This window comes from Botryllus schlosseri, chromosome 1, assembly GCF_051294905.1.
Source record: "Botryllus schlosseri isolate E-star chromosome 1, Bs_hap1, whole genome shotgun sequence".
In the NCBI taxonomy this organism is placed as follows: domain Eukaryota; kingdom Metazoa; phylum Chordata; class Ascidiacea; order Stolidobranchia; family Styelidae; genus Botryllus; species Botryllus schlosseri.
The window spans coordinates 132828-146296 of record NC_137236.1 but is presented as its reverse complement, the minus strand read 5'-3'; the positions used below and the strand labels follow the sequence as shown (position 1 = coordinate 146296).

Here is a 13469-nt window from a genome sequence, read left to right as displayed (position 1 = left end):
TTGTCAAAGTCCAAATATTTCATTTTGGATTATCTGGATTTACCTTTAGTACATCCCGCGAATGGATTCCGATGCGGTACTATAACATTTTTGATAATAATGACTCAAGGATTTTCAATCAACAATACTGGAATTTTTTGGTAATGCTAGAGTTGCCAAATGATTAGTTGCGTGTTTTTGTTAAGAGTTTGATTTCGTGTTGATAAAGACAATAACTGTATAATGCACATACTTGTGATTCTTGATTCTTGTAGAGTTATAGTTGGTATTGATTCTATAGCTATGAAAACGACGGCGCGGAGTGTGCGAATAATTCGATGTGGCTAAAAGTCGGTGTCAGTAATATTCAGGTTGCAGTCGAATCAAAAGATCACGAAAAGATTTCTCAAAATAATTAGAATTGTACCGAATTAACACATTCAGATACGAATCAACTTGAACTGTGTAGTGAGTTTCATTTCGAGTTGACAAATTGACGCATTGATTGAATATTCTCATGATTTGTATCACGCAACTAAAGTCAACCACTCTTCTGAAGTGTCAAAACATATAGCGATCGCGGGCAAGTGACAAATTGCTGGTTTTGAATCACCGTCTGCGACGGTTCTGTGACAAACTAATTACCGAAATATTACCATGTGAGCGGGCATGAGAGAGTGCTATGTCTGCAGCATTATCCGGTGAGTGGTCGTTGGATTTTAAAATTATATCACAACATTTTGAATAAGCGTTCACTTCACAAAGGATTAGGCTTAGAGCGGAAATAAGTGACAATTTGTCGCTATTCAAGTTACCCACACTGGCGGTCTGTTATTCGTTACTTATTAAATCTTATGAGTGAAATCAAGTTCTGCGACAAACTGATTACTAAAATTTCACCGCGTGAGCGAGCCAACACGAGTTTCCAATACGACATGCGAGAGATACCTATACTTGAAAGTACGACGTGCGAGCGCACCCATAAGAACACATGGCGAATCACCACCTCAGCCTATACCTGTAACGTTATCATGTCACCCGAGTCTTGTCAGAGATCGCGGGGTTTTGCAAACTATTTCACACATTTTTGAAGTGTTAGTTTGTGAACGCGGTTATTGTTGATATTCGAATCGCCGACTACGCCGGCTCTGCGGTAAACTAATTACCAAAATATTACCTTGGAAGTGATTCCTAGATTTAGCAAACTATTTCGCACTGACTGGATTAGTGTAATAATCGATACGATAGTAGCACAAAACAGCTGCACGGGCAACAATTCAGCGCGCAGGTCATTCGAAATATAGGTCGCACTGCTTAATCCTCTTGCAAGCCACGTTTCCGTTTGTGCGGTTATTGTTGGTGACTATTCAACACCACGCGAGAGATGGTTGAAAGTGCGAATCACGACCGCATCCATAAGAACACATGGCGAATCACCACAGATCCCGTAAGAATACACGACAGGCGAATCGCCGCCACCGCCTATAGCAAAAAAGGCGAGTCACCACCCCAGGTTTTCACGGCGAATCACCACCGCAGCCTATACCCGAAAAGGCGAATCACGACCGCACCCATAAGAACACATGGCGAATCGCGGCCCAGAGGGGGGTCTAAAAAGGCGAATCGCCACCCCGGGTTTCCAGGCGAATCGCCACCCCGCCCATAAGAACACATGGCGAATCACCACAGATCCCGTAAGAATACACGACAGGCGAATCGCCGCCACCGCCTATAGCAAAAAAGGCGAGTCACGACCACGAGTTTTCACGGCGAATCACGACCGCGGCCTATACCCGAAAGGGTGTCATCATCACCGCATCCATAAGAACACATGGCACCTCACCGCCGAGAGGGGGTCTGAAAGGGTGCCATCACCACCACGAGTTTTCGCGGCACCTCACCGCCGCAGCCTATACCCGAAAGGGTGCCATCATCACCGCATCCATAAGAACACATGGCACCTCACCGCCGAGAGGGGGTGTAAAAGGGTGCCATCACCACCACGAGTTTTCGCGGCACCTCACCGCCGCACCCATAAGAACCAATGCAAAAAATTAGCCGCTCACGACCGATCGACTATACTACTAACAAGTATATTATAATAAGTACTACAGAAAAGCACAACTACTTCGCTGCTGATAGTACTTCTTCCATTATGGGCGTGATAAAGATATATCGAGCTTGATAAGGGGACGATGAGTCAAATATACTTGTAAACCACTTTCATATACTTTTATAACTATGGAACAAATTTATTACTTCATGCAGCTTATTTACGACATCTGGTGACCAAGCGCACTCCAATTGGTTCTGAGAGTTGCTAAAATGAGTTCATGAATGATTAGAGGTGGTCAAAGTAGTCGAAAGTTAAGACTCATGTGGAACGATAAATAGCGCCGTAAGCTGCTGCTGATATAGGCTACAAGCAGAAGTAGCAATTTCCAAGAAATCACAAATTGACTTGAGGTCGAAATAGAAAATGTATCAGCCCGAAATGTAGTGAAATAAGTAGTGTCAAAAAGTAGACTTGATCGAAGGGCCGCATACGTTTATAACAGTTTATAGGAGATATCTACTTTCGAAATTGCAAGATATAACTTCGCGGCTAATGCAAAATGACTAAATGACACTGCAACTGTGTGGAATCTTTGAAAATATGTTCATGCAGTCACCGTGATACATGGGATATTTAAGGCGCCTCCCATAAAAATTTCACTGAAAACGATGACGAATACACAGCTAGGAACAACTTGATACTTTTCAAAATCAATATTGTATGAAGTAAGTAGTTTTCACTAACAATTGTGACAAGAAGTAGAAACAGAAGTAGTCTAAAATGACAACCCCTTGATTAAGCGATGTAAGTGGACAGCACTACTTGAGTGGTCTGATAAAGTAGAGTTACTCCGTTACTGACCACCTATCTGCAGGATTCGTGGTTTTATGTCATACAGCATCCCACTTTTTATGTTGGCGTTGATACGAACCATTTCATCATTCATGTGCATTGTGCATTATTTTAGGTTCAACAAAATTGCATTAATTCCGAAATCGTTTTGTCTTGAAATAGCATTCGGGATTTCTTCTTTCGATTTACCCTTGATACGAAAACGAATTTGCGAGTTCATATTCGTTCTGTGAAAGTATCTCACAGAACGTGGAACCGGTGCGAATATAAATCGAATATAAATTTAGTGATTTGAATCGATTGACAACACGTAAATAATTAGCTGCATATTGCAGGGAATATTTTACAAATGGATAAGAGTTACTTTCACTCATTCCCGTATCTAATTGGATTAGATATATGTTATATGCATTGTACTGTCGCGGCATTATATTGGGTGTGATTTCTCATTTCACTGCCCACTGACATAACTATAACACATTAAAACCAGAATGCGCTCTAAATATAATATTATATGAAATGAAAGTGGAGAATGTGAAAAACATTTTGGCCGCAGCAACCTTCCCTTCAAAAGCCACCGCTTTCGAACGGAAACTAGAACAAATAATATAGCGATTTTGATTATGCATATCTATGGTATTGAGGTCACGCGTCTCTTGTAACTGGTTTTTGATGTTTATTTATGATTAATTCGAAGATGTATATGCGTCTGTACTTTTACATGAAATTTTCGTAAGTTTAAATTTTCATGCGACTTTTTAATCAAGTTTCCACCATTACCGGATTGGACTTGGATATGGACGCGATACAAAATTAAATAGGGATTTGTACTTGGATTTGAATGGATCATCTGGAATAGGATCCGGATTTAAAATAGTAGACAAGCGCTGGTTCATTACGCCTAATTACGATATATTCTTCTCTTTATATTCTATATTATATCAACTATCTTCAAGCCAGATGATTGTTTCAGCAACAGAGCACAATTCATATGATTCATACATCGTTTACTAACAAATATCTTGTATCTGTATACTCTTTTTCATTTTAGTGCTACGTTTCCCCTTCGATTTTAAAGATGTCTGGCAGAGACTCGACTTGGATTTTTATTACAGGTGAGTTGATGATACAAAGTCTGACCGCTCTAAAATGAGAGTTGAGATTTATCCTTCCCTTACATCGTCGATCCACTCTCATACACATCCGGTTTCAAACAGCATCCTAGAAATATTGTGGCACGCTCCGTGTAATATTCAAATTATTATACAATAATATTTATTGTGATGTCGGAAAGTTACGTCATAACGATGACACGCGGTACACAACATGTATCTTTGATAAAAAAAAACTTTGCTTTTCCTGCAATAATGTAACAGCGTTGTCATACATCATTTTAGATCGAGTCGCAACAAACTTATCACATCATTCCTAGTTTTGCTAAAAAAATGAAAATTGTGAAGTAGAAATAAAAGTAATCAGTATTGTAAATGCTTCAGTAAGTAGTGAAAGTGGGCGACACGTACTTTTGTACTTTGAAAAAGTAGAAGTACTTGGTTACTGACCATCTCCACTAATGAGCAATAGTAAAGTTGATCTTCGGCAGTAATGCGTCACTTCAATGCATGATTACTTGCTTTAATCAGACCAAGCCGATATCATTTTCTTGGGAGAAATATTTGTTATCTTAGAAAACGAGAGATTTGATGAGATACTCGAAAAATTTATATGTCGACACGACATAGGTCGAAAATTAATACGTCTAGATTGTTAAGCTGCTTGATGTGAAATAAATACGGTCAGTGGTCGTATTATGTTGTCGCATAATTTTTATAGAAACTATCGAAATATTCATTGATTAAACTCGAACAGAAGTTGGAGTGGTCCCGTCCATTTTTTAATCGGGAGCATGTATCAATAGTGTAAATCAATGGTTCTCAAACTGGGGGACGCGCCCCCCTTGGTGGATGTGAAAGCATCTGAAGAGGGGCGCAAAGAAGCGGTCAATTGAAAAAAATTTACCGCTATGCGCGATTTACCTCCAAGTTACACGTGTTTCTCAATATATAGACCGAATTTTTTATTTTTTAATTCCCTCATAAACAGTCATATCCTTCCACGCCACCAGTAAATCTGTTAAAGTTGCCAGCATGAGCATCCCGGTTGGATTCCGTGATATGACGATAAGCGTGCGCGAGATTTTCCACTATCTTAAAGGGGGCGTGTCTAAAAAGAGGTTGTTGAACCATTGGTGTAAATGAAGCTTTAAAAAGTACTAGAGCATGTGAAATTCAAATCTTATTACTGGGACGGGTCGAATACTTTTATCAGGTCATCGCAAGTGACAACTTACAAATTTTCCGTACCCATCCATCGCCTTGAAAAAAGTACTCAAGAGTTGTGCCGCAAATCGACAGGATTTCTGATTAATTTTCAGTCATACTCGGTCATGCAGAAAATTTCCTGCTTTTGCAATTTGATTAGAACTGGAATTACAGTTACAACTTCTTTTCTAACATATAGTAGAATTAGAATTGACGCTACACAGTGATTTCCAAATTATAGTAGAATTAAAATTATCGCGTCGCTTTTTTTCAAAATACATTGAAACTATAGTTATAGCTACACATTTTTCCAAATTAGATTGGAATTAGATTTGGATCCGTAAAAACTAGGTCCTTTAATCCAGTTCTGATACTATCAAATCATGGTTTATTCTTACAAGCATGATGTCTGTATAACAAGCTTGGCTCGTTTCACACTATACAGTTCTCTCAGTAGCATTCACAGGAAAACCATAGATATGGTTTGAACTAAAATTGAAACATATAAAAATTTCACAAATTAGATTAGAATTAGAGCAGAGAATCATTTCACAAAATAGATTCAAATTATATTGCCGGCATTTCGCCCTAATTAATCTAATTAGAAAACTAGAAATGTTCAATTATCTAAGTATGATAGTAGTGCGCTTATCGTCACCTATTTTAGGCTACCTTGAAGAAGAAACGTACGTCCCAAGTTTTGATGAATTTTCCACTAGTAGAGATGATCCTAGTTGTGATAAAAATATAATTTCTATCAAACAAGCTGTAGAGCTACTTTTTAAGTGTCATTGATGCTTGACATTGTTACCTGCACCGCAATTTCCCTAATTGAAATGTAAACTGTCAAGAATGTCCTCTAGCAAGTACACCGTCCCAGCCAATACCGCTTCCTGGGATACGATGTGTTTCCTGCAGGATTATTTTCATGAAATGGGAGTACTGAATAAATATGTAACCGTATATTGAATTGTGTTCACAAGATACCTGAGAATCGTATTGCCAAAATATAAATGCACAATCCCCCTGTAGATTAAATCCCTAAAATCTATCCGACTGTGAGCCTAGTTCGTTTACAAAAAGTCCAATTCTATTTTGTGCACTGTAATGATGTAACCGCGTGAATAGTCCATCTCCGGCTCATGGTACGAATAGTTTGCAGACGTGATTGATTAGATAGGATAGCGATTTATTCAGAGGTACTTATATTACAGCGAGGCGGAAAGAAGACGGCAGATGCAATATCGGTAATCGTTTACAAGAGCCAACAATTCCTCGTCATCAAAATTGAAATTTGGAGTGTAGAATTACCGCGTTTCATTTAATAATTTAAACTGTCTATTTCATGTTTAATTGATGCAATTTCGCGATGCTGTTTATATTGCGCATATTTCATTGTACACTTAGATAACCAAAACAGTTGCAAAAATAATTCACAACTCGACGTAAACAATGGTAATACCGTAAACGTCACGTCGATCCTAAATATTCCCGAAAATAAATGTTTCACTGTGATACGAATGCTCGGATGGTTTTACTACAGTAGAGTTCAAGCCGTCATCCTATTCATTTTTTTGCTATTATAATGATTGATTCACAAGGTAGAATCGAATATCGGGATAAAATAAATTTATTCCATCGTCTTACACCTTAAAAATAATTGATTATAATAGAAGTTACATAAAAATCATAAATATGGAAAAATGAAGAAAAAAATTGGTATAATCTTTAATGTGAAGTGTGTACTGTGTAGTGTTTTAACGTTTTGTGTGATGGATTATGATATAAACTTAATACTTAAAAAAAAATGATAATAAATGTAGTGTGGTGTATGAAAACCATTGTAATGTCAATTATGTAAGATTCTCCATGTTCCATCATGATCTAGTAATCTTTCTCTATATCTTTAGTACAGTTGACTCAGGAGAGTGTTGAAAGGTAAACTTTACCGAGTTTAAAACTTCCATTACCATGATATTTCATGACATTAATATTATTCTGTAGAATGACGGTCGCTGTATTTCAAGCCTACAATTTTTCTTGCTTCTATGACCAGTGACCAAGTTTTCTGCTACCTTTGTGTTTCTAAATGCTTCAAGAATAATATAATTGGCTTATCCCTCTTGATGTGCTCGTTTGTTATTGATGTGTGATTAATTGATTCTCAATGTCTAAATACACCATAGTTAACTGAAAAAGAGGCAAATTGCCGATCCATAACAATCAAAATTTCACATAATCTTATGAATGTGATTCAATATTCCCTTTTTACTGAGATATTATGATTTGCTGCTTGAAATTCCATAAATTACTCATACTGTCCATTTTGACTAATTTGCAATTATACTGACATTATCCACAAACCATGATAACCCAGAGTATTGTTAATGACTCCTAATAAGTATCTTCATTTCCGTGATTTTATGTTGTATTGGACTGCGTTTTCGTGTTATGAAATGTGTGGAATTGATTTGAAGTAAAAATTAATTAGTTATTTGAACCGCGCATTGTCGTTATGTTATCGGGATATGGAGATACGATGTATGCGAATGCATACAATGCGTCATTGGTAAGGGCTGTTACTCAATCTATTTCTATAACAGGCCCGCGGGCGATTGATTTGGTCCTTGCGGGCTAACTGGTTCCCGTGGGCACTGCATTGGTGACCCCTGATCTAGAATATAGCTGTGGAAGGAGACCCTTAGTGGTAGTCTGACTCTCTTGGGTAGGGTGGCTGGACACAGTCATAACGCAAGTCCAGACCCCGGTGGGCCATACTGGTTTCCACCCAGGGCTTGACAAGTTTCATAAGATGGTGGATGGCTCAGTAGGCATCCGCCCGCGAACACACTCCGATACGATCTAATGCCTGCCGAGTCGACAACATGGCGCCTTAATGCAGTGGTATTGATAGTGTGGTGATTGATATTGATACGACTGGCCAGATCGACATAGCAGCCCAATCACGATCATCGTAAACGGATGACCGTACCGCAGCTGTCCTCACGCAGTGCGTGTTGTCTTCGCATAGCATCATAAACTTTTTTCAAATAGTTGATTGGTTGTTGGAGTACTTCTTATTATACCTGTTTGCAATAAAGTTTAGCAACTCAAACAACTTGAGAGTGTCGAAACATGGTATTTATTACTTGAATTTAAACCAGAAGCATGTGACCTGAATGAGAATTGGATCAACGAGAACTTGAAATGTGGAGCCAGTTTCCGGGATCTGGGCAGTGGCTCGGTAGAATCAGAACCTGGGATATTTTCCATAGCAGATTTTCGGATAGGACCGAGCTTTCTATTGGTGCCTTTGGCAGGTGTTTTCGTTTGAGACAGCGTCGTCTTGAGGTTGACATTTTCGTATACACTCGATTTTGGAGTCGGTTGCTCAGATTTTGTCGATGTCCTCTCCTCTTTAACCCAATATCGATAACATTTGTCGACAAAATGAAAAAGAACAGAACATCTAGGAGTCGTTTCTGGGGTTTTCAAGGTTGTTCTTTACCAATATCACATTAGTTTTGCCAGATTTGCTCTAGAAAAGAAGACATTTTTACCCCTAAAAATTACCCTTGAATATTTCACTTGGTAGGAAATAAATCTTAAATTTTTCTACTTTTATACTTTCTGTTCAAACATCTTTAACTTGATTAGAGAGATTAGAAATGAAAAAGGTTCCACCAATACTTCAAAACAACAAAAGAAAGATATCAGTCCAGAAGCGACGAACATATTATGGCAGACTATAGCTTAAACCTTTCGAAAAACTTAACTAAATTGCTTACAACCGAAAATAATACCAGAACCAAATTTGCTTTCAGAGAAGTTATTAATATTATGTTCCAACTGATTATTTTGAATTTTAAAATAGGTGGTTGAGATAAAACTGATTCAATTAATGCAACGTTATTGGAGTGTTTAGGTAAATTCTTATATACGTGATTGAAGTTTATTTATGTAAATGACGATATACGTGAAAGTTTCCAATTATAATAAATCAAATACCGGTACGACGAAATAAAATTATGTTGTTGTATTATGAATAAAAACGGTCTTCATCATATCAAAATAATAAGAAGATTGAATTTCTGAACTTTATAACACGACTGAGCCAATTTTTTACTTAGCATGTATACAGCGAAAATATGAGATTTTAGTCAAACTAGCCCCATCATCTGCCTAATCAGTACCCTTCAGAACCCCCAAAACCCCTTTTACTTTGTCTGCCGAAAAACATGTGTTGACTAGTGAATTAACAGATACGGTACTTAAAAATATTCAGCTTTCCCAAATTAGATAAAATAACACCTACAGTGTTTTACAAAATTCTATTGGAACTAGAATGACAGTACCGGTACAATGTTTTTCCAAATTAGATTAGAATTAGAATAAGAATCGATGAATTCGCAAAAACTGTAAACTGAATTAAATTACGGATCAGAAAGAAGTCCAACAACACAAGCAAGTTCATTCTCATAGGCACTAAAATAGCAAATGATGTCTGTACAGCAAGCTTGGCTCGTTTCGTACTATACAGTTCTCCTATTTCATTTACTGGAAAACCAGAAATTAGGTCAGAATCAGAATAATAGAAAAGTTCCACAAATTACATTACTATTAAAATGAGAGCATAGACACATTAGATTGGCATTAGATTACCAGCATCTTGCTTTAATTGGTCTAATTTAGAATTATCTGGTTGTTTAAGTCTGACACAAAGTCATTAACCATCGACTTACGTCTACAGAAGAAGCTTTGTCCAATTTTATCAAGCGCCGCCGCCAGCAGAGACTGTTTCATCCCGTAAGTATGCGGCATTTTTATGTTGCATTTGTGATGAGAGTTGGTGCCGCATTCTCGGAAAGTGAAATGGATGACGAGTACTTCAAGAGACAGTATACCAATGAATAATATATTCATATGGAAATAAACCAAAATATTTTCGGATGACGCTGTCTATTGTATCGTTTGTGTACCTTGATGTTGACTTTTACCAAATTCCGTCAACCTAGTTAGTGCCAACAGAATGACTTTGTGTATATTGCACAAAATTTAACAATAAGTATTTACGGTAGGAAATTCTTCAATTATTTATTTTATAACTGGCCACCGAAAATACTGTCATTTCAAATCTTAAATTTCAAACATTCAGAACTTCTCTAGCGTACACTCGGAGTCCCACATTCCTGTGGACAATCGTAATGTTTCACCTGGTCGGCACCGCGGACTGTGCCATCACTGTTTTTTTTAAGAAATACAAAGAGCATATATAAATTACTAATTGTAGAAATAGAACGCTCTTTACAGGCTAACTACTCACCGGAATTAATAGCATAATTGCTATGAAAAGCTATTGGGATACACTGTCTGGTCGCCCCGCGACTGCATGAATTATTTGGTAATTGGTAGTTGCACGATGCACATATTAATATGGCTATCACAGATCTATCCTTTCTCAGCTCATGGGAACAGATTTACCATTATTGCTGATGGATAGGGTACCTTCGAAAATTTTGGCAACAAAATTGATGATGATACATTTTCGGGCTGTTATTAAGCAATTTGTTGCACGTTATTATTTCTTGTCCTTACAATACGATTGCCGTTATAGTAAAAAATTACAATTCCAAATTGGTATTTATTATTTGAAGAGCTTCTTGGAGGTACAGAACTTCAATATACAATTAAATAGTATATTCATATTGAAATGAACCCGAATATTTTCGGCTGACACTCGTCAGGTGTAATCGTCAGCAACTAGTAGAGAATTGGAAAGAACGTTGTATATCAACAATCGTATCACAAAATATGACGTCACCAGCATGAAATTTCGAATGAGAGAGCGTCCAATGTACTATTTTTAGGTGATACACGAACTCCTTTTGTTGACAGAGTTTTGGTTGGTGTATTTTGATAAAAGTTGATTCCAAGGCACACAAATGGAATTGTGAACGGCCTCGACCTACGATTCGAAATCGGTCGTCTCGATAATTATTCGCACAAATCGGATTATCCAACAGATGTTTGCCGATGGCAGAATTAATTGCCTTTGATCGATCAGCATCAATCTTAAGTGGATGAGTTAAGGGTGAGCTTTTCACATCGTGTGACGTACGTGTTCTGATAAATCTGGGGACATGTTGGTTTATGCGGTCCTGCAGACGTCTTGACGTTCTTACCACGTAGCCACAATCACAGTGGCACCTATATTCGTACACTACATTACTTTGTTGAAGTGCAGGAAGCACGTCTTTGCGTGTTGAAGGGAGCAGTTGTGTTGTTGTAAAAATCACATTGGTTTTGACTGTATCGTAACATTTACCGACAGCAGAAATCAATTGTTTTTCAAAGCGGGTGGAAATGGGGCCAATCCAAGGTAGATGGATATAAACATCTTTTATTGTTCGTGCGGTGGGCTCTGTTCGTTTTTCTGCGTTGAATTGCGTTAATTTCCTCTCCATGCCGCGGCTGATGACCAACCAAAACTCTGTCAACAAAAGGAGTTCGTGTATCACCTAAAAATAGTACATTGAACGCTCTCTCATTCGAAATTTCATGCTGGTGACGTCATATTTTGTGATACGATTGTTGATATACAATGTTCTTTCCAATTCTCTACTAGTTGCTGACGATTACCCCTGACGAGTGTCAGCCGAAAATATTCGGGTTCATTTCAATATGAATATACTATTTAATTGTATTTATTATTTACACCTTGCAAAACGCGACACCGAACCATCCGCAAAACAGCTTAAAAAAGGATAATGTACACTATGCGATTCAGCTCATAATTGTCGCTTGCATGTCATCACCGGAGATGGCCTGAACTTCAACTCAAATCGAATGTGTTACCAGGAAAAAGCTATGTCTCAATTCTGTAAATTGTGTGACTACATATTTTATCAAGTGACAAGCCGGGTCTGCTAGCTACTGGCTTTTTGAGTACTGTAGTTCTAGTTCTAGTTTCAAGGTTTAAAAAGTGACTAGCTCTAGGTTAGTAATTCAAAAATGCAGCTGACTGTCAACCACTGATGCAGTGAGACATATGTTGGCATAGAAAATCTGTCCATACTCATGGAAAGGCTTGGCCCACCGTCTTCCGTAACATCCATCGACAGATTCGAATGAACACCAGCCGCCCTTCGATAGCAGCGGGAAATGTCTTGATTTCGCGTTTCTTTTTGGACTTGACAACTGAGATCAACCAAGCATTAAGACCAAGCACTCACAGTATGCGCCGGAAATATCTCTTTACTGGCCTCTTATGAATGTTTCTATTTTTCCAATGTCGCCAACTATGCTACTAGAGTAGCAATAATCGGTACCTTTATCATTGTGAGAGACACGGCGGTGATTTCTGTTTGGGTCTTCATATAACGTTGAATTGCATAAAATCTCGGGCAGTTCCATGCTATCTGTAAGAAAGGGTATAATAATTGTAGGGGATGTATAGAGTAGACACCCATGTTGAGATAGGTGCCGACAATAATGCCACTCGAGTAGAATAATAAAATATTTTCAGGCAGAGTCAAGGTGGTAGAAAACATTGTTGCTACTCAAGAACAGTACCGTAATGAAATATTAGCTGGGAGAGTCCAGAGATAGTTCATAACATTGATGCTAATCAGTATAGTTGGCGAATCTTTCAATTGGTGGCAAAAATTTCAAAGCAGACAGAAATGAGAACGAGAATCCTATAATATTGTCACACTTGACTGATTTCTGTAGACAATGACCCCAAACTCGAGCTACATTTAGGGCCGAACATGAAAAATTATTAGGCCTAATCTCTTACTTACATGACAGAATAGAACAATATTTATACCATAACAAAGTGAACAGGATTGTAAGGTCACAGTAGCCCAATTACAGACGCAATTTCAAATTTGCCTTGAAAAAGCCCTTCAATTTCACAGTTGAATGATCATTAAAAGCTTGTTTTTCATCATGCCATATCGTGGAAACTATACTTATGGTATGTAATTCATTCAAGATAAATTGATAGTTACTAAGATATATTTCGCTAGGTTATCAGCCAAACTTCTGCAAAGTATGAAACTTGATGGAGTCCAAATCTATTTTCATGGCACAAACAATCCGTTACTCTGGCTTGATCAAGGCTCAAGGTTAAACTTGATCACACTCGCAGCATCGTTTTACATTGAGGTCCATATTATCTATGGGACCGAGGCACAATGATTTGCGTACCGGTAGTCGAATCTGAATCAAGTTCCGTAACTGTAATGATTCCAGTCAAG

General features: G+C 37.9%; 1 long non-coding RNA gene across 1 annotated transcript in view; it reads left to right on the top strand.

Annotated features, from left to right (window-relative positions):
* The first annotated feature begins 1359 nt into the window (after positions 1-1359).
* Positions 1360-13469, top strand: part of LOC145439471 (uncharacterized) — a 47564-nt gene continuing 35454 nt past the window's right edge. Inside the window, exon 1 of the long non-coding RNA XR_013915225.1 lies at positions 1360-1587. This is a non-coding gene — a long non-coding RNA (uncharacterized LOC145439471). The remainder of the gene's footprint in view (positions 1588-13469) is intronic.